The 20,143-nt window shown below is 35.7% G+C and overlaps 1 pseudogene; it reads right to left on the minus strand.

Annotated features, from left to right (window-relative positions):
- The window catches only part of LOC129042094 (transient receptor potential cation channel subfamily A member 1-like), a 60,427-nt pseudogene that overhangs the window by 31,227 nt on the left and 9,057 nt on the right, over positions 1-20,143 (minus strand).

Consider the following 20,143-nt stretch of genomic DNA (forward strand, 5'->3'; position numbering starts at 1 on the left):
CTAGAGCCACCCCTATGGTGTGTGGAAAAGAACTATTTTTGTGGGGCTGCATAAACAATTTGAGACATCTCAAATCTGGTGGTCCAAATTTATGATCCTGAGAAAGAAATACCACTTGGCCAGGCTGCCCTCTTGGAACCAGACTGGACACAATACCCCATATGGTGCCACCAATGCATCCAGGAGCTCCTGGGGCATCTGGTGAATGCCATCTGCAGAATTTGAGGGTAGATGATCCGACTATATCCAAAAGGGAAGAAACAGGACCCTGGGTGCTGTCAGGTACCAACGGGACTAAGAAATCTTAAAGGAAGACTCTACTGGTGACTGGATGGCATTACTGGGGATCACAACAAACATTATGAAAAATAAAGACAAGACTAGTCAGTAGTGCTGTTCAAGGCAGAAACAGGCAGGTCTGGTTATTTATTATAGCTTGTAAACTTGTTAATAATCAACATCGGCAAAATAAAGGATGGACTGCCTTGGCTGGGGGCTGGGCAGATTGCAGGAGCAACTTTTCAGAAATGTTGTGTAAGTAATTCAAATGTGTTATATTGAGCTAAATTAAGACATTTAAGTTCATTAATTTTGTTAAAAAGTATTCAAAATACCAAAATACCAAATAGAAGTCATCATAGAAAATTATATAGAAAGCATAGTAGCATAAGGAAGAAATTAAAAACTATTCATAATCCCATAACAGACCATTTTTATTAACATTGTGGTATAATTTCAATTCTCTACTATGTTTTCACATGTGAATATTTCACCTTTTTTATAATTATTAATGATGCTGCAGGAAACATTCTATATAAATCTGTCTGTATCTCTGATTATTCATTAAGACAGATTTCAACAACTATAATCACTGAATAAGAAAGTTTGAGATTGTTTTCAACCTTGAGTATTTATGTGTCCTTCGATGAGATTTAGCCACCTAACAAGATAATCTGTACACTATTTGTACCAGTACATACGTACTAGACTGGCTCCAGTTTTTATTATATTAGGCATTATAAAGAAAAAAATGCACATAATGTTTAGCACATAGTAAGTCCTTATTCAATAAATAAAAACAAAATGCTAGTAATACTAATAACCACATAAGCAGTATAAAACAGTAGGAGGTAAATTATGTACTGACCATTGCCCTTAGCACTTTATATATTTTACCCCTACTTTTGTAATCACTTTGTAAACTCAGCATCAGCATCATTGTTTTAGACATAAATAAAACAGAAAATAAATTCTGAGGTGAAATGACTTATCTAAAGTAGTATAGCAAGAGATAGCACCAGAATTAAATCCCATGGCCTCCAGAAGGCTCCAAATCTGGGCTTTTATTCCCTCTGTCACTATATCTTACTGCCTCCCCCAGCATTTCAATATATTTTTCCCTTTGCGTGAAATCTGAAGTGATTCTGATTTTCTGTCTGTCCCAACCCTCAAATCCCAACTTTCCTAGATCTTTTATTTGCATCCTTTAATACTCATCTGCTCAACAGTTTGTGCATATTTGTCTTGTATGGAGTGTCAGGTCATATGTGGGGTGTGTATTTAATGTAGCATAGAGAGTCACATGTTTAAAAACCCACAGAGGCCAGGCACGTCATGCAAATAAAGGAACCATGCCAAATGTAAGAACTCTTTCCCATTGTTCTTGAGATATTGGCTATCCTAGGGCAAGCTTTAATCTTTACAGTTGGGATAGAGCCATAATTCAATACTTCTCTACTCTAAGGAAAGCAATTGCACAAGAACGGCTATATGTGACAACTAACACCGGGCACTAGGCCCAATGTACAAAAGGGAGAACTGGGGCGTTTCAAATAGGAGAGTGATTGCCCCATCCACGGGAAGCATCTGGTGCTGAACCCAGCAATTCCTGCCTTGTGAGAAGGCAGGCTTAGGTACCAAATTTCATTCTTACGAGAAGCCAGATAACTGGAACCTTAAGGAAAGCATCCTGGTTTCAAATGTTAGCAATTCATGCAAATTTGAAAGAGCAATAACATGCATGCCAAACAAAACACATATAAAGGTTTTATTCAGCCAGCAAACACTGGTTTATAGTCTGTTACAGGCGTGGATTGTTTGAATAAAAAAATCTGTTTACCATATTATCCTGTATTACACGTAATAATGAATAGGATTCTTTAATTCAAGAAGGTCCTCATTAAATACTTCTTGTCTAAATTCCCTTATAGCCTATGGGAAACTAGAAGCTTTATTTCATGATGGAACTTTGTATTATTAGGTTGTGATTACAACAATAAATCCTCACATCATATATGCCAAGCATAAACCCAGGAAGAGTTTTGTTTTAGAGAGTTTACCTTCATGCATTCAGGGAGGTATTCTATCATTTCCAAAATTGGACATTTATTGTTTGGAGAATAATGACTAAAAACCTTAAGACATTCATCCCATCTGTAAAAAGTGAATACATAAGACAAGCACAGGTCTTCAAACTTCTGTTCTGCACAACAGTTGAAACTCAAGATTATTTCTTTAGGAGAAATCTAAACTTAAGCTTATTCATGAAATGCAGTGCTTGCCCTTAGTTCTGATGGAAACAATATGTAAACCGAGATCAACCCAGTAATAGGATCCTTGTCTGTTAATAGACATTAGGAATATGGGCAAATTTTGGGATTGCTGTTACAATCATTGTTCTGTCTCTTCTTCTAAATGTCTTTCAAAGAAGCTGGGACTATATCTTCTTTCTCTCCCGAAATCATAAACTAGTAAGTACTTACAGTCCTAATCATGTTCGGTACAGATTCCACATTCACATACCTACACCATCAATGTAGTACTAGATCAATATTTAATAGCTAATTCATGAATTAAACTACAAATTAACACATGTAAAGTGCATTGATAAGCACAGACTCTGCAAAGAAAAGTTTGCCCTTTTTCTTCATTATCATCCAATTGAACAGGGTAAGAAGGTGCTTACCATACCAAGGAGGAACTAAATCTACAGCAGGATGCAAAGAAGAGCCCGTTTATCTCCAAGATCCTATCTAATTTTCTGTTAACTCTACCAGTAAAACCCATCCAGTATATCTGTATTATCAACGGAAAAGTTCTGGTTGAACACTTTCATTAAAAAGTGCTTTAAAGGAACTATCAGCAGGAGATTTTTGAGGCTGTCCATGCTCAAAAACAAGGGCTTGATCTGCCTTGAATGTGGAATTGTTCATTCTGTGTCTACTATTGGGTGACACTGAGCCCTTGTGCATGTCTATCTGTGATTATACAGAAAGTGATATTATGAGATATTATGAGAAATTAGACAAACTACCCTCTAACTTCATAATTAAAACTCTTACAACATGGATTAGAAACCCACAACCATAAAAATTATTTGCTAAGAGATATCCCATTAAAGGGCATGGATAACAATCTGGATTTACCTTGGGTAATATTTTGGGGTAATATTTTTGCCAGCATCCACTTTTAGGGTTTCTATTGGCACATGTCAGGCAAGTTCAGGGAGGGCAGTGTGAAGTTTGCTGACAGTGACATGGTGCCAGACAATACACATGCCTAAACCCCTGGAGTCCCATAAGAGTGCTGCAAAGCTTGGTCTTAATGTGCCCATATTTTATTTTGTTAAGAAATATAAACTGAAGATCAGAGACATAAAGTAATGTGCCTGTTGTCACTAAAAATATTCATTTAAAAATTATGTAAACATTTAAAAATAACTAAAGGAGTACAACGGGATTGCTTGTAACACAAAGAATAAATGCTTGAGAGGACGGATACCCCATTCTCCTTGATGTGATTATTATGCATTGCACACCTGTATCAAAACATCTCATGTACCTGATAAATATATACACCTACTATGTACACACACAAATTAAAAATAAAAGACTTCTTAAAAATTTAGGTAAACATCTGATATTTTAAAATTGTGATTAATGGCTAAAACTCATTTATTTTCTCTCAGACTTCGAATCATCCCCGACACCAGAGAACACTAAATGACAGTGGACAGGACGACAGTGTACCTTTTGCTCCTGATGGTCGAAAGAACCACCTCCTTCCTCTTATGGTGAAGTGCAAGGTGCAAAAAGGAGGCCTGCTCCTTGTTCAGGACTATGTCAGCATTGTGGCTCAGAAGAAGTGCAAAGGCTTTGGCATGGCCTTCCCTTGCAGCAAAGTGAAGTGCAGTGTTCTTTTGAAGAAACGGACACAGAAAATGTGGTGACAATGTCTAATCTGCCTTGTTTCATGGCTGAACTGCCTAAAAGACATTTGCAACACTAATGATTTAATACCAAAACACATAGCATTTAAAACTGGTGTTCAAGCTTCAAAGTAATGAGTTTATAGTTCAAAAATGGTGTGAGTGTGCATGCGTGGGAAGTGGGTCTGTTTTTGTATGTGTGGGAAGTGGGTCTGTGTGTGTGTGTGTGTGAGAGAGAGAGAGAGAGACAGAGAGAGAGACACAAAGAGAGAGAGAGAAACAGAGACAGAGAGAGAAAGAAACAGAGAGAGAGAAAAAAAAAAAACAGAGAGAATGAATTCCAAGGGGGTTGTTTTGTGCTGTTTTTGCAATGGGATGATTCCATACGGACAGAGGACAAGCTTTCAGGGTACAGATGTTGGGTTGAACACAGAAGAAAATACTCCTGAGATTTATCATCTTGTAGAGCAGTGGCTTACAAATTTGGGGTTTCCCAAGCTTGTACACTTTTTGAAAATTCAGAGACTGTTATAAGGTTGCCAATTTTTAGTTTCCCCACATAAAGACTATTTTTTTGAAAAAGGCAACAACAATTGTCCATCTCCATCATTTTAAGAACAAATGTACATTTCAATAGTTACTCTCCCTAAAAGAAGGAATGACATAATAGTACAATAAAGGGCAGTCCTTCAAGTCAATATACTTCAAAATAAAGCACCTATTTTAATGAAAACTTACACCTTCCTTTATTTTTCTGAGTCTACCACGGAGTAAAAGCTTTATCGTCAACTCACAATGGCCTGTGGACCAGCCTCTGTGAATCTAGTGGTTTCCTAAACATTCATCCACCCGTTGGTATTCTCCCATTTCTGTTGCCTTTTGACTCATACTTCACCTCAAGAGTCTGCTTGCTAAACACCCAAAAAGGCTGGGAAAAGAGCAAGGAAGGGAAGAAGGAGTCTAGGAGGGTTTTCTGGCAATGCTGGAAGTTTCTGGTATGTCAAGATTTTGGGTAAGTGTGAGGACCATGGTACGTACCCCGTCTTCATCTATGTGATCTGTGCACTTCAAATTACTATCAAGAATGACCTTCATGGTCCGAGTGTACCCTTATGGATGCATGATGCAAAGCCATCTAGCCATTGTGGTCACTGATAAAGAGTTAAGAAAAGATGTGTGCATACACTTAAAAGACGAAATTTGGGATGGGATGCCACTTGGCTCTTTCTAGGTAAATCTGATGACAACAAAAAGCATAATAAGATATGGCAACTAAATATTTATGAAATATTTATAATAAATGAGTGAATTTCAAGCTCAATGATCTTAAATAATCTATTTGTAATGTGATCCACTCATATTTTTTATTTAGTGGTTTAAGATATGAAAGTATATAAACACATTACCAAACACTTCGGGGTAGGAGAAGTACACTTAGTGTGTCTGTATCATGCATAATTTTTTCAAAGCTATAATGAACTTATACACATCCACTTAAATCTTGTCTTATTTTTTCATTGAACATTGTATCCAAAAAATTTTTTTGAAGTGGTGTTAGTCTTTGTGGTCAATAGTTATTGGTAATACTACTAATAATATAGTACGTGGCTATAAGATATTTAGCTTAGTGTCACTTATTCTTCTAAGAGTTCAAGTCTGAAACACTTTCCTCTTGTGCTCTCAAAGATGCTTACCCAATCACTTTGAAAACTGCTTATTCTTTTTCACAGAAATTTGAGATGTAAATATAATGAAGCCTTGTCATATTGCTAATACTTTTTGAAACTAAACATAGAAAATATTTCCTGACACAATTTAATTTCAGTGCTAGTGAACAGATGTTTTAGGGTATAAGAGCCATTTCAGTTATGATGTAATTAAGCAAAAACTGTCTGGTCTGGTTCTACTTGGGTACCCTTTGCAGGTCAGTTGCTTGGCATTTCCTTCTTGTAAACCAGAAGAAACTGAGCAAAGCATTCATTTTTGCAGCTATATCACTTAATTTGCTGGCATCAATATTCTGTTAAGAAAATGTGTTTCTAAACAGCCTAATAAGCTCTTTGCTACTGCTTTGATGAAATACCAAATGAAATACCTCTGTAAAATATTTCCAGGTTTTTTTCTTTTTTTTTACAACAATATCATTTAACTATGCCACATATTTTATTATGCTTACATATTTTAACTTGGTTTTGTTTCTTGTGCTTGAGTTCCTTTAAGTATAATGAAGTTCAGAAATTTTTACTGTCTCCTGTTGTCACTCAAGGGGAGTTTTTTTATGTCTACCATTCATCAGACTGAAGAAAAAGTAGGGTATTTGAACTTGTATGTTTGTGTGTGTGTGTAGGTGCACACATGCACATACACAACCATGGTTTTGTATCTACATAGGAAGATGGCAGCATGATGAGCTAAAATATAGGAAACTGTATTTCAAAGATTCTGAAAAAGGCTCTGCACAAAGCCACTTATTCTGTGACCTTGAACAAGGTTCTTCAACTCTATAAACTTCAAAGTCTTTGTCAGTTGGAAATAATACTGACTTCCCTTCCAGTATTATTATTATTATTTTTTTTTTGAGACGATTCAAGCGATTCTCCTTCCTCAACCTCCTGAGTAGCTGGGATTACAGGCATGCACCACCAAGCTCAGCTAATTTTTTTTTGTATTTTTAGTAGAGATAGGGTTTCTCCATGTTGGTCAGGCTAGTCTCGAATCCCCAACCTCAGGTGATCCGTCCGTCTCGGCCTCCCAAAGTGCTGAGATTACAGGCTTGAGCCACCGCGCCCGGCCCCCTTCCAGTATTTAAGAAGTTATGTGTTGATGATAAAATAAAATGTATAAAACTACTTAGTGAAATATAAAGTTAGACAACATAATTAAAAATATAATGAAAAGATAGCCTGAAAATGGCTAATTAAAGAAACTATATAAACACCCCAATCATATATCCTCACCTGAGAAACACTGCATCTTTTTTCAGAAGAAGCTGAACTACTTTATCATGTCCATTTTTTGCTGCCAGATGGAGAGGAGTCATTCCATGAAGGTCACCTTCATTCAGAAGCCTCGTATCACTCAGGTCTTGTAGGCGCCTCTGACAGGTATTGATATGCCCATAACTTGGAAAAAATTAGGTTTCATATTTTCAAAGCAAATATTAAACAGAAAGAAGACATGTTCATACATTGCTAGACTGACCCTTACCTGGCTGCAAAATGCAGAGGTGATTTCTTATCTTTGCTTTTGGAATGAATGGACACATTAAAGCCAAGCAGGTTATTTACAGAACCAGGGCCTCCCTGTCTACATGAATAATGTAGAGGAGTACACCCATCATTGTCTTCATCCATTACCAGCTCTTTGATCTGTTGCATCTATAGGAAAAAATTAATATTATACAAATAACTCTGCTATTATGCTAATATGATGGTTTTCAAACTATTCTGTAGGAAAATATATTCTAACAAGGGTCAATATGTATTCCTTGGGGGCAAAAATGTAAATAACCTAAAGGATATTAGAGTAAAATACATGTGAATGAAGTTTAATGCTCTGTCTCCATGTAATGTGCATTACCATATTAAAGGCTCTGAGAGATCCTGCAAGTAGGAAAACATACTTAACATTTTTAACTCAGTATTTTTCAAACATATTTGATCACAGCCCTTCCTTCTGCTCCTCCTCTCATTTCCTCCCACCCCTAAGTAACACCTAACAGCTTCATGTTAATATGTTCTGTTAGGTAAAATGGAAGTGATGTTAAAATTAGGTTTACTTTATCTTTTATATGTATAGTAAATTAAAAATGAATGACAAATGAGTAGCTTAGTCCAATCAATTATCATTTTGCTATTTTTGCTGAAAATTTTCAAATACATATATATTCTTGATTCTTTATTAAAGACAGTGACAATATTGAATTCTATTTACTATAAAAATATGTTGTATTTCACATGCACTTGATAGTCACCCAGTATTAACTGGTGAATATAAATATGAAAATAATGCTTTTAACCTGTCCTCAGCAAGTCAAGTGTGCTGAGTAGGTTTTTTTAATTGATGGTGGAGTATTGATAATTCATACCCATAGTTGGTTTTTCCACTGATATGCAAATCCTAATGATCAAAGAATGAAGAAAATCAAACTAATTAAGGATGTATACTTATCATACATGATAGCACATGAAATCCTTCTGTAACTTAAAAAACTCAATACAATTAATTATCATCATCACCATCATCACTACCACCATCACCCTGTTATAACTATTCAAATATGTCATCTTTATTTTAAAACATTGTTAAAATTCCAGAATCAGCTTTGATAATAATAAAAATTACAATAAACAAAATTAGTTTATCCTCTGTTGAACCCAACTTAGTTAATGGAAATCCATAGATATATATTACTTGCAAAAATTCAGGTGGCAGATTTTTTAATCCATAAAGTTGCTGTACAGTTAAATGCAGAAAATTACGTCCAAAATTACCTTTAATGTCTACTTGGGCACCTAAAAAAAGCACAATGTAAATATAAATTCTATTCACTTATTTAATGCATCCTTTATGTGGATTTTCAACTTGCAAAAAAATTTTGACTTAAAATTTTGCTGACTTTTAGTTTACAGGAAATGTTGTTTAGATGAGAAAACTAAGCATAATTAAAAATGGGCTTACTACGTGTGTGTGTGTGTGTGTGTGTCTGTGTGTGTAAGTGGGGTAGAAAATATGTGATACATTACATAAATACATGAGGCCTTACCTTTCAGAGCAGAAAATATAAAAATATAAATATAGATACATTAGAGATCAAGAAAGAAGAGGATAGCAGAGAAGGACACCTCACTTCTTTGTTTTCAGAGGCCCAGGTTAGAATCTAAAACAGGGATAGTTATAGTACCTACACCACATAGGACATTGAAAGACAGTTGATTAAATGTTCAATAAATGCCTGGGGTATAACAATTGCTTTATAAATGTTATCTGCTATTGTTCTGAAATTATCTTTTTAAGCATTGCTCCCTTACTGTACTGAAAATTATTCTAGACATGAAAAGTGTTCTGTTTACCTTTGTATTTACAGCACCTGGCCCAGGGCCCGGCACACAATAGATGGTTAATAAATGTTCATCTAATCAAATTGAGTAATACTTCCAAAGACTTGGCTTGGTCCCTCTTGGTACCTTAAGAGAGTAGCAAATTTACAATATTCCAAGATGCAGAAGCAGTTGCTAGTATAAGTGGAGAGTGTCCTACAGAATCAATGCTATTAATATCTGCTCTCTAAAAATCAAGCCATTCAACAAGGAGCTTACAAACAGATAAATCACCATATATTGCAATCTCTAAATAAGGTTAATTTATTGATACAGAGTGTCTATATTATGGCTAGCACTAAAGTATATGACTAATTATAGAACTATTTGAAATTTCTCCATAATTCATATATTGTATCATCAGAAATCAAGGCATTCTTTAATAATTTCAGCAAGAAATTATTCTCACATGTTAGGCTTTATACTGACACCCAGCAATAGCTCTAGTTGCTACATAAACCATAAAAATAATATCCTTTTACCTAGACCAATAGTTTAGTATCCACTGTAAGAAATAATTTTTAAATGACTATAATTATAATTTTAAATGACTATAATTATAAAAGTCTTCCAAATTTATTACATCTATGACTTAAGAAAAATTCACAAAAAATTCCCTTTTTAAAAAATCCTATTTTATCTGAAATAGATGAACTGAAATAATTAAATTGACATCACTCAAATCCTAAAATAAAATTTTAGTCAAACATTTATTTGAGAAAATTTATATTTAAAAATCACATTAAACCTATATTGTTAAAATGAATAAGTCAATGTTAACCATTATGTATTATAATATTTGATATGACAAGAAATCAAAGCCCTTTTAAAATTCCATGGAAAGAATTCTATACTTTACACAGAGTAATAAAAAATACTAATAGCTTAAACTCCAAATGTGGATATTTCCATGTTCTTTTGGGACCCACTGAGTATAAATGACAATGGGGGCAGCACCCCCTTGGCAAGCTCCATGGTGGTCAGTGAGGCCACATTTCTCTTTCCTGGTGAAGAGATGGCAGCCTTTGCAGGAAACCATGAATGACCATGGTTTAAAGTTTATGGTATATAATGCATAGTTTAAAGTATATAATGAGTCTCCCCAGGACTCTTCTATGTAAGTGTGACAATTTCAATAGTTGTTATTGACAACACAAAATGTTCAATACGACCAACGGAAATCCGTCATTGCTGATATGGTGCCACTTAAATAAATTCACCACACTTTTAGCTCTCTAAGGGGCTTATTAAAGTTCAACTCAAAAGCTGACTGATTCCACTTCTTAGAGTGAAAAAAGATCTCATGCTTTCTCTTCATTACAAGAGAATGAAGCTTTCTCTTGTAATAAACCTTTGACAATATTTTTTAGCTCCTCAGTTTTTCATTGTTTGTAAAGGTGGCACTGAGGCAGCTGAGGTAGGAGCTTCCCCCAGTGCTGCCTGTCCTGCCTCCACCTCAAAGCAATCAGGGCTGAAGAAGGATCACCACCCAAACTCACACTCCCTTAGGACCCTCTAACAGGCCATGGGAACAGCTTTCCTTGCAATGTACCTGCCAGCTTCCTGCACTAAAAACACTGATATGGATATCCAAAAGCACGCTTTGACACTTCTAAGTTCACAGTAATGTTTGGCTGTTACATATTCATATACAATATACTCTGTTTCCAAGTGTGTCGATCATCCTTTTGTACACATCACATTAATTGCTGATAAGCAATAAATTAAAATTTGATTTATTTTTGAAAATCCCTATTATGTAATCATATGATTTTTTTCAACTATAAATAGTAATAAAAATAAACCAGTAAATGGAATAGTTACCACTGAAATTAAATAGTCTGCCAGTTCACGGTGATCAAATAATGAAGCTCTGAAAAAACAGAATTATAAACATTATAATTAAAGTACTATTGATATAAATACAAATGTATTTAATAAAGCTACTTATTCAGAAAGTGAATTTAACTAATCATAGAACTACATGATAGAATGTTAAAGAATTAGTAAGCTTTCAAAATATATAATTTGATTCTGATTAGGGTAGCATTTTCAAAGTAATAATAACAGGAAAACACCAAATACATCACAATATTTTCTTCCTTATCCTTTAGGAAACCTGTTTTCTCCTGTAAAATCACCATGAAGATGTTCTGAAGTGAGGAGTAACATCTGTCCCAAGACAGAAGAGACAAAGAAATCGCTGGTACTGCTATGATCATGAGGAATAACAATAGCTACATGCAAGATATGTCTGAAATTCACCTGCGGGATTCAAAAAGTCCCTCTTTGGGACACTCCTCTTTGGCAAAAGTTAAATAGCAGTGTTAACTTTTCTGAGTTTTTATGAAGCCAAAAATAATTATGGGGAGGATAGAAAACATTTTGGTATCATCTCACAGCCAGTCATAAGGGTAATGTTAATTAAAAAAGCAAATAAAAGTTTTCAATCTACATTAAAACGCCACCTTAAAACATGTTAATAATTTTTTTTTTTTTTTTTTTTTTGAGACGGGTCTCATTCTGTCACCCACTTGAGACGGAGTCTCGCTCTGCCGCCCAGGCTGGAGTACAGTGGCGTGACCTCGGCTCACTGCAAGCTCCGCCTCGCGGGTTCACGCCATTCTCCTGCCTCAGCCTCCAGAGTAGCTGGGACTACAGGCACCCGCCACCACCCCTGGCTAATTTTTTTTTTTTTTTTTTGTATTTTTAGTAGAGACGGGGTTTCACAGTGTTAGCCATGATGGTCTCGATCTCCTGACCTCGTGATTCACCCACCTCGGCCTCCCAAAGTGCTGAGATTAGCAAATCTCATTTCTTTCCTTCAAGATTGTCTCAAGTATTCTTGGCCTTTTATATATGAATTTCAGAATCAGTTTGCTAATTTTCACCCAAAATATGAAAAGAGGTTGCATTATATTTAAAATATATTAGTTATATTTAGTAATTTTAGGGAATAAATTATAACATTAAGTACCCAGTTACCTAAGATAATTTCATCTCATGCATATTAATATATTAAGGCTGTTTTCTGAAGATACACTTCAACAGTAACCAAATCATTGGGTTTCTAAATTGGCTACACATTGAAATCAAAGAGTTTTTTTTTTTAATTCCTGCCACTCATCCCAGATATTTTATATATTCAAGGTTATTAATTGGCACTGGGATTTTATGAGCTACCCACATGATTCCAATCTGCAACAGTTTGAGAATCTCTGGTCTAGAGGTTAGTCTATTGAGTTTTAATTTTATTTCAATGGCTCCTTTTTAACTTTTTTATTTTACTGTATCATTTTCATATCACCAATCCTAGATTCATATATGACAACCTGTTTTTACAATTCTGTGTTGTCTTCATATACTTACTTTTACATAACTTATTAACCTCCCTTTAAATTTTTTAAGGTCTCATATATCTTTATCTCAAAATTCTCTTCAGATTCCCCTATTATTTCTTTCTTTTTTTTTTTTTTTTTTTTTTTTTTGAGACGGAGTCTTGCTCTGTCGCCCAGGCTGGAGTGCAGTAAATTGGCTTTTTGTTGACTTTTTTTTTATAAGTTTTCTTTTATGCTATACAATTTTAGTTTGCAAATTCATCCTAAGTGGGAGTTCCTTTCTCTTCACACATACCCTATCGTGGCTGGTGGTTTTGCGAATGCATACATTCATTAGAAAGAGATCTTATATTGGTAGCTAGAGATTCTTTTTTTCTTTTTTTTTTTCTTTCTGAGGCAGAGTCTTGCTCTGTCGCCCAGGCTGGAGTGCAGTGGCGCGATCTCGGCTCACTGCAAGCTCCGCCTCCCGGGTTCATGCCATTCTCCTGCCTCAGCCTCCGGAGTAGCTGAGACTACAGGTGCCCGCCACCACGCCCGGCTAATTTTTTGTATTTTCAGTAGAAACGGGGTTTCACTGTGTTGGCCAGGATGGTCTTGATATCCTGACCTCGTGATCTGCTTTTTTTCTAAGAGATATTTAGATGGATAGATTTCCAGGTCTGGTTACCTATTGAAAATATATCAGCTACTCTGACTGTGTGTGTGTGTGTGTGTGTGTGTCTGTGTGTGTGTGTAAGAGACCGAGAGACTGAAGGCTCAACTCAGAAAACTCTTTCACTCACATGGGGAGCATTTGGTACTTGTCTTTCCACAAGAATTGAATTTCCAGTCTACACTGCTTGTTTCCTATCCTAGCACCTAGTAAGCCTACAGTTCAATAAATTTTCCCTGACTTGTATTTCTGTCAAATGTCACAATTTTTTTAGCGTTTTTGGCAACTTGGTTATAATTTCCTAAAACTTTATCTTTTGAAACCATTTATGTATAATTGGGGGATTAGCAGAAGGGATTAGGTTGGGAAAGGTAAAATATCCATATGTATCTGCTCCATTATTGTCATTAAAAATGGAGATAAAATAAATATGAGAAATTGGAACAGATTAGAAAAGGCTTGGAAGACCTTGTTTGTAGACTTCTTTAGCATACAGAAAATTAATTTTGATCCTATATCCACTGAACTCGATTCAGAATATGCCATAGGAGATTTTATTCTGTGAAATTTCTTTAACATTATACTCCCATTCCCTAGGAACACAAGCAATTCCAGTTGATACACAGGGTCTTTGCTATTTTGTTCTTTTCTTTTAAACTACATAATCTTTGCTTCCATTAGTACTAACTGCTCTTTGCAATTTCTAATTTAACATGTGAAGACTAAACGTCTGTATACAGAATGATAGGTAGAAAACTTGCCTGTGAAGCAGTCTGATGACTTTATTAGCACAGTAACAATATCCATGCCACCAGAATAGGATGATATCAACAATTTAATAATTTCAGTCTCTCCATGATTCACAGCAAAATGAAGGGCTGTGCACTTTGCCTTCTGTAAAGGGTTTTAATACTAGAACCAATATTTAAATCCCAATTTAAGAATATAACTTATATTCATCTGTGAGTTTTTTCATCCCAGGTCAATAAAATCAAGGAATATCTATTGCATTTCAGATGATTAATAGTGATCAGTTTTATCTGATCAGTTTCATCTGATCACCATTAATCATCTGAAATGTAATTGATATTCCTTAATTTTACAGACCTACGAAGAAGAGCATCCATACAAAATTTGTAGCTGACAAATGTGCTTCTTTCTAATAAAACAACTCTTGGCATATACTTCCACCATCATCATCTGGGTAACATTCTTTCCCCCAGGAACATAAGAACAATGTCTCATCCATTGCTGTAAGCACTCAGCGTATGAAATGACTTCAGAATCCATACCAAGAGTAGCAGCTCTTATTTCTATATTGAAGGGACTTAGGATTAGTGTCCAGAAGATACATGAAATTAATAACCAATCTTCTCTTCCTCTAGAAAGCACAGGCCTTTGCAGTGTCTTGGAGGGGAGCTTGTTGCCACCCAAAACCCAGATATTGAAGGGAAAAGGGCCCAAACTCTACACTTTGGTCAGAGATGCCTGGCATAAGGTCAGATCCCAAACACAGTCAGCATTTTCACAGACATATTTTTAGAAATTAGTTAAGTGTTCCTTAGTTTTAAAAATGATAACTCTTCCAAATAGAACTAAAACCAAAGACATTCATGATTGGGCTTTAATGTTCCTAGCTGAACATTATCATCTTCTGAGGGTAGGCCTTAACTTATGTAATGGCAATTGAACTAGATATCGTCTTTTTTCTATCTGTATTTGTGTCTGCAATTGTTTTAGGGAGGTCTCAAAATTCTTTACATAGATCGAAACTTGGGGTATCCCCTTATTCTGCTTCTGCAGAATCAGAAGGAAATAATATCTATTTCTTGTGTGTATTTCAATGTAAATTAACCATAAAAGAACTATAAAGTATTTTATATGCTTTTGACAACTCTAAGATGAAAGTGTCATATAGAATATGAAGAGTTACCTCCACTAGGTCTATTTGTGCACCATTGTCCAGGCACATTTTGATCATTTCCAAGTCACCATTTTGCACAGCCAGATGGGGAGGGCTGGCTTTCCCATTACCCACAAAGTTGATATGAGACTGTCTGCTGTTCCCATGCTTTTCACCTTTAGAAGAAAATAGCATTCAACTTAACAAATATATAAAATAAATAATAGGGAGGGTTTTTTATTTTTTAAAAAAAGGAAGGGCACTGAGACACATACAAGCCTGTGGTAAATTTGGTTAAATATTTTTCAAATTAATAGTACCCAACAGAGTAGACTTATTTATAGTGTATATATGGAAAAGCCCCCACTCACCAAACTTTAATATTATTTCCATGCATTCTTTGGAACCTGAAAGTACAGCCTGATGAATAGGAAAATATCCAAATGTATTTGATTTACATGGCTTAGCTCCTTTGTTAAGCTGGAAGAAAAGACAAAACTATAAATGACACCAGTTAAATGTCAAATCACAAATTACATTGTATGTCTATGTAAAAGTACATAGCGGGCTTCATATATTATAAAATCTAAGCATGAAAGTAATTTTGAACTAAGCAAAGATTCTGAAATAGGGACATTTTATATCTTCCGAAGAAGTAACAATGTAGACACAAAAATATAAATTTTGATACCCCAGCAAACTAAAGTCAACATATTTTTTAATGGAATTAATAAAAATTTTAAAGACATTATCATGACTTCTATACCCATTTTCAATTTCTTACGCGAATAAAATGACAATATTTCCCAGATGCTTTTCCTTCTATTTATGTAAAATTAATAAATGAATATGCCAGCACTCTTGTTAAGCCATGAAAATCAAGTATTTTCACTAATAATAGTTCTTCACTAAAAAGGCATTAGAAGAACTAAGTGTTATATTACATTGATAATCTGAGCCAATCATTTTAAACTACCATTTTCTATAGATCATTAACCTTCAGTTTTGTTTTAAGTACCTTTAATAAAAGAAAATATTTTGAGTAAACAGAAATGTGTGTAGAATCAAATACCACCTGTAATCTCAGCTTTTAGAGATAGTATTAGTTTAGTTTCTATAATATATATAATAGCCCAGAAATACATATATATAATATAGTCCAGAAATGGAAGATGTACTTTATAAAATCATATTATTGAAGAATATTGTTGGCCGGGCGCGTTGGCTCCTACCTGTAATCCCAGCACTTTGGGGGGCCGAGGTGAGTAGATCACCTGAGGTCAGGAGTTCGAGACCAGCCTGGCCAACATAGCGAAACCCCATCTCTACTAAAAATACAAAAATTTGTGGTGGTATGCTTCTGTAGTCCCAGCTACTTGGGAGGCTAAGGCAGGAGAATCGCTTGAATCTGGGAGGTGGAGGTTGCAGTGAGCTGAGATGCGCCACTGCATTCTAGCCTGGGTGACAGAGTGAGACTCCATCTCAAAAAAATAATAATAATAAAAAGAATATTGTTAAGTAAAAGCTTTTTAAACAATATTGTCACACAGTATACACATAAAAATTAAACTGGCAAGGAAATCAGACTTTAAAAATATGTTGTTTTCTGTAGGACTTTCAACTTTACTATTTCTTTATACCAATTTTCCTTTGGTTAATTTAAGGTTCTTTTCCTAAATTCTTTGTTTGAGTGTTAGTTAACTTATTTTTATTCTCTTTATCATTTATTCTCTTTTTGGTCCAATCATGAGAGTGTAGAGTATTTACCTGTCTCTAAGTACATCTAGTAAAGGTGCTAAAACATATATGTATGGTACATTTAAACATTAGGCAAATATTTTTAAATTATTTTATTTCATTTTCTTACTCTCTGGGATGGTAAAGAGGCAAAATCTTGTGGTAAAAATAAAGATCCTGGTCGGGATAACATGCAAATGATTAAGGAATATTTGAAACAAGGCTATTTGCTGGGATTCTAACAGCACACTCAGATGGATCACTGCCAGAAGCAGGAGGAAGTCATGTAGACAAGCATCTCCATCGCCTCACTGGACCTCGTCAGGAAGCCTCGCCAGAGACAAAGCTGGCTCTACTCTCAGGCATGTGGCTAACAACCTTTGTCATTTCATCACTCAGGGCACTGTTTTTGGGAACACCTGGCAATAATTTCTTCAGGTCTTCAGGAGTGGCTGTTTCCTTTGGCTTTTATTTTATGGCCCAATAAGTCTGGAACTGATTATATTCATCTTTCCTTTGACAATTCAGAAGCTCAGAATCGAATGTGCAAACCATCTTTATAATATACAGGCCATTATACTTTGTATTTCGCATTCTAGCCTGACCACCAGCTTCATCTCAATCTTTCCTGCCTATATTTTCTTTTCACTTTGAATTTCTCATAGTTTTCATTACTGCTTTACTATTCGTCTTCTAAAAGCAATCTCAGATCCACTTAAGGCAGGGAGTGTGTATACAAAAACACATAGAACAACTTTTTTTTCTGACATAGTTTCTGCATTTTATGTTTTTCTAAGGAGAAAAACTCAACAGCTTTTGTAAATAATAATAATCCATGTTGTATTCATGAAAAGATAAAGAAAGCAGAAAGATATGACAAATATGCAAACCAAAATCTGCAGTGCTTCACTATTATTTTTGGTGCGATCATCACAGCTGTGTTTCCATTTTCTCCTTCCAAATTAACATCAGTACTTCTATGCTCAAGCAAGACCTACACAAAAGTGGAGAATAGTTGTCAAAATTTTACAGATTTCCAAATAAAGTACTTGTCTTCCACTAGATTTTAAGTTCTCAGATGCCAGGGACCATGTGTATTTATCTTTTTTCATCCTTCTCCCACACAATCTGGCACAAAATTCTGCATACTGTGGGTACTAAGTAAATTTCTCAAATAGATGAAATAATCGTGATTTCAATGTCACAATAATTAAGGTGATAATGAGCTGTGGCATTGTAAATACTAATTGTAGATATTAGTTATCATAGCTTCACTTAATACTTCCGACTAGCATTAGGTGAAGCTATGTTAACTAATATTTTCAGAAAAATAAATTTGTGGAGCCATTTAGAATGTGTTCACAGTGAAGGAGGAAGTCAGGAAGGGAAGAAGGAAGAAAGTAAGAGCAAGAGAGAGAAGGAGGGAGGAAGGAAGGCAGGAAAGGAATGGTTTTTTTCCCCCTATCAGTCATTTTTCTTTTACTTAGATTGCAAGCATCCTAGGAAATGTCAATGGAATCTCTTTTCTCTTCAGTAAACAAAACAGAGTTTTGCATAACACTTTGGTAAGGCTTAACTCAATTAATTCAAACTTGGTCTGCAATGGAAACTTTCTCTACAATGTAAGAAATTAGCATCCTGGCCAAGCACGGTGTCTCATGCCTGTAATCTCAGCACTTTCGGAGGTGGAGGCAGGTGGATCACTTGGGGTCAGGAGTTTCAGACCGGCCTGGCCAACATGGTGAAACCCCATCTCTACTAAAAATACAAAAATTAGCTGGGCTGGATGGCGCAAGCCTGTAGTCCCAGGTACTTGGGAGGCTGAGGCAGCAGAATTGCTTGAATCGGGGAGGCAGAGGTTGCAGTGAGCTGAGATCACGCCACCACACTCCACCCTGCGAGACAGTGCAAGAAAAAAAAAAGAAGAAAGAAAGAAAGAGAGAAAGAGAGAAAAAGAGAAAGAGAGAGAAAGAGGGAGAGAAAGAGGAAGGGAGGGAGGGAGAGAGGGAGGGAGGGAGGGAGGGAGGGAGGGAGGGAGGAAGGGAGGAAGGAAGGAAGGAAGGAAGGAAGGGAGAGAGAAAGAGAGAGAAGAAATTAGCATCCTGATAAACGGTCACGTAATTTTTCTGATGGAATTTCACTGAAGACCTGTTACTGCCTCACCTGGTTGACGGCCAGCTGATTATTGCCCAAGTGTCTACAGATCTTTGACTAGTCTTTCTTTTATATTCAATGTAACAAAATTATCTCATCTAAATACCTTATCAAATCTTTAAATTGGCCTACTAGAGGCTTTTTCTCTTGCAGAAAGACTATGATAAACAACGGCATGTCCTTATAATTAAATAATGTTAAAAGAATTTATTAAATAAGCTGTTTCTCAAAAACATTGACTTCTTTAAAAAAGCATACAACCTTTTACCAGAGCCTCTTGTTAACAGAACATGCCCCATGTGAGTATCAGTAAATGAATTAGGTTTACTAATTAGCTCTGCTCATAAATGAAAATTAAACTGAGATTTTAGTACATAAAAATATATGGGAAAATGATTGATGAATTAAGGGAAATGAGAACACAAGATTCCTTCCATGGACTTTAGGCACCTTTGCATTCTGTTCTTAAGAAGCTGTAGATTCATATGGAAAATAACCTATCAAAGAAGAGGCTTTTCTCTCTTTGCCGTCTTAGAATCATAGACCATAAATGTGTAGCATTAGGCTGTTATTATTGTACCACCAAAAGCACAATCTTTCAAAAAGCTGTGTTCAGTTATATGTGGCAGAGATCCCAGAGACAGCAACTAAACTGTGCACCTACTTCAAATTCAGTCATGACCAAGCAAGTCTGGAAGGTTCGGAGGTGAGCCTTCCACAGGTCCCTTTGATGAGAATCTGGAAAGCCTCATGGAAGGGTCAAACAACTGGATACTTTGAAGTAAAGCCCCAAGGACTAAGGCCTGCAGGCCACTGAGAGAAAAAACCACCTCCTAATCCCCAGGCCAATGTGTCCCAGGGAATATTATGCATACCATAAATCATTTGTGCAAGAACTTGAAGTGATGCGTGGATGACAGTTTTTTACTTTACAACCATTATAGGCAGCAGAGGAAGGTTTGAGGGAAGGTTAGTGGAGCAGCTTCTAAACTGGCAGGGGCTGGGTGGGTACAGGCTGGACCATGGGCATAACTGGGAGAGGCAGGTAGAGAG

This window comes from Pongo pygmaeus, chromosome 7 (assembly GCF_028885625.2).
Source record: "Pongo pygmaeus isolate AG05252 chromosome 7, NHGRI_mPonPyg2-v2.0_pri, whole genome shotgun sequence".
Classification (NCBI taxonomy): Eukaryota; Metazoa; Chordata; class Mammalia; order Primates; family Hominidae; genus Pongo; species Pongo pygmaeus.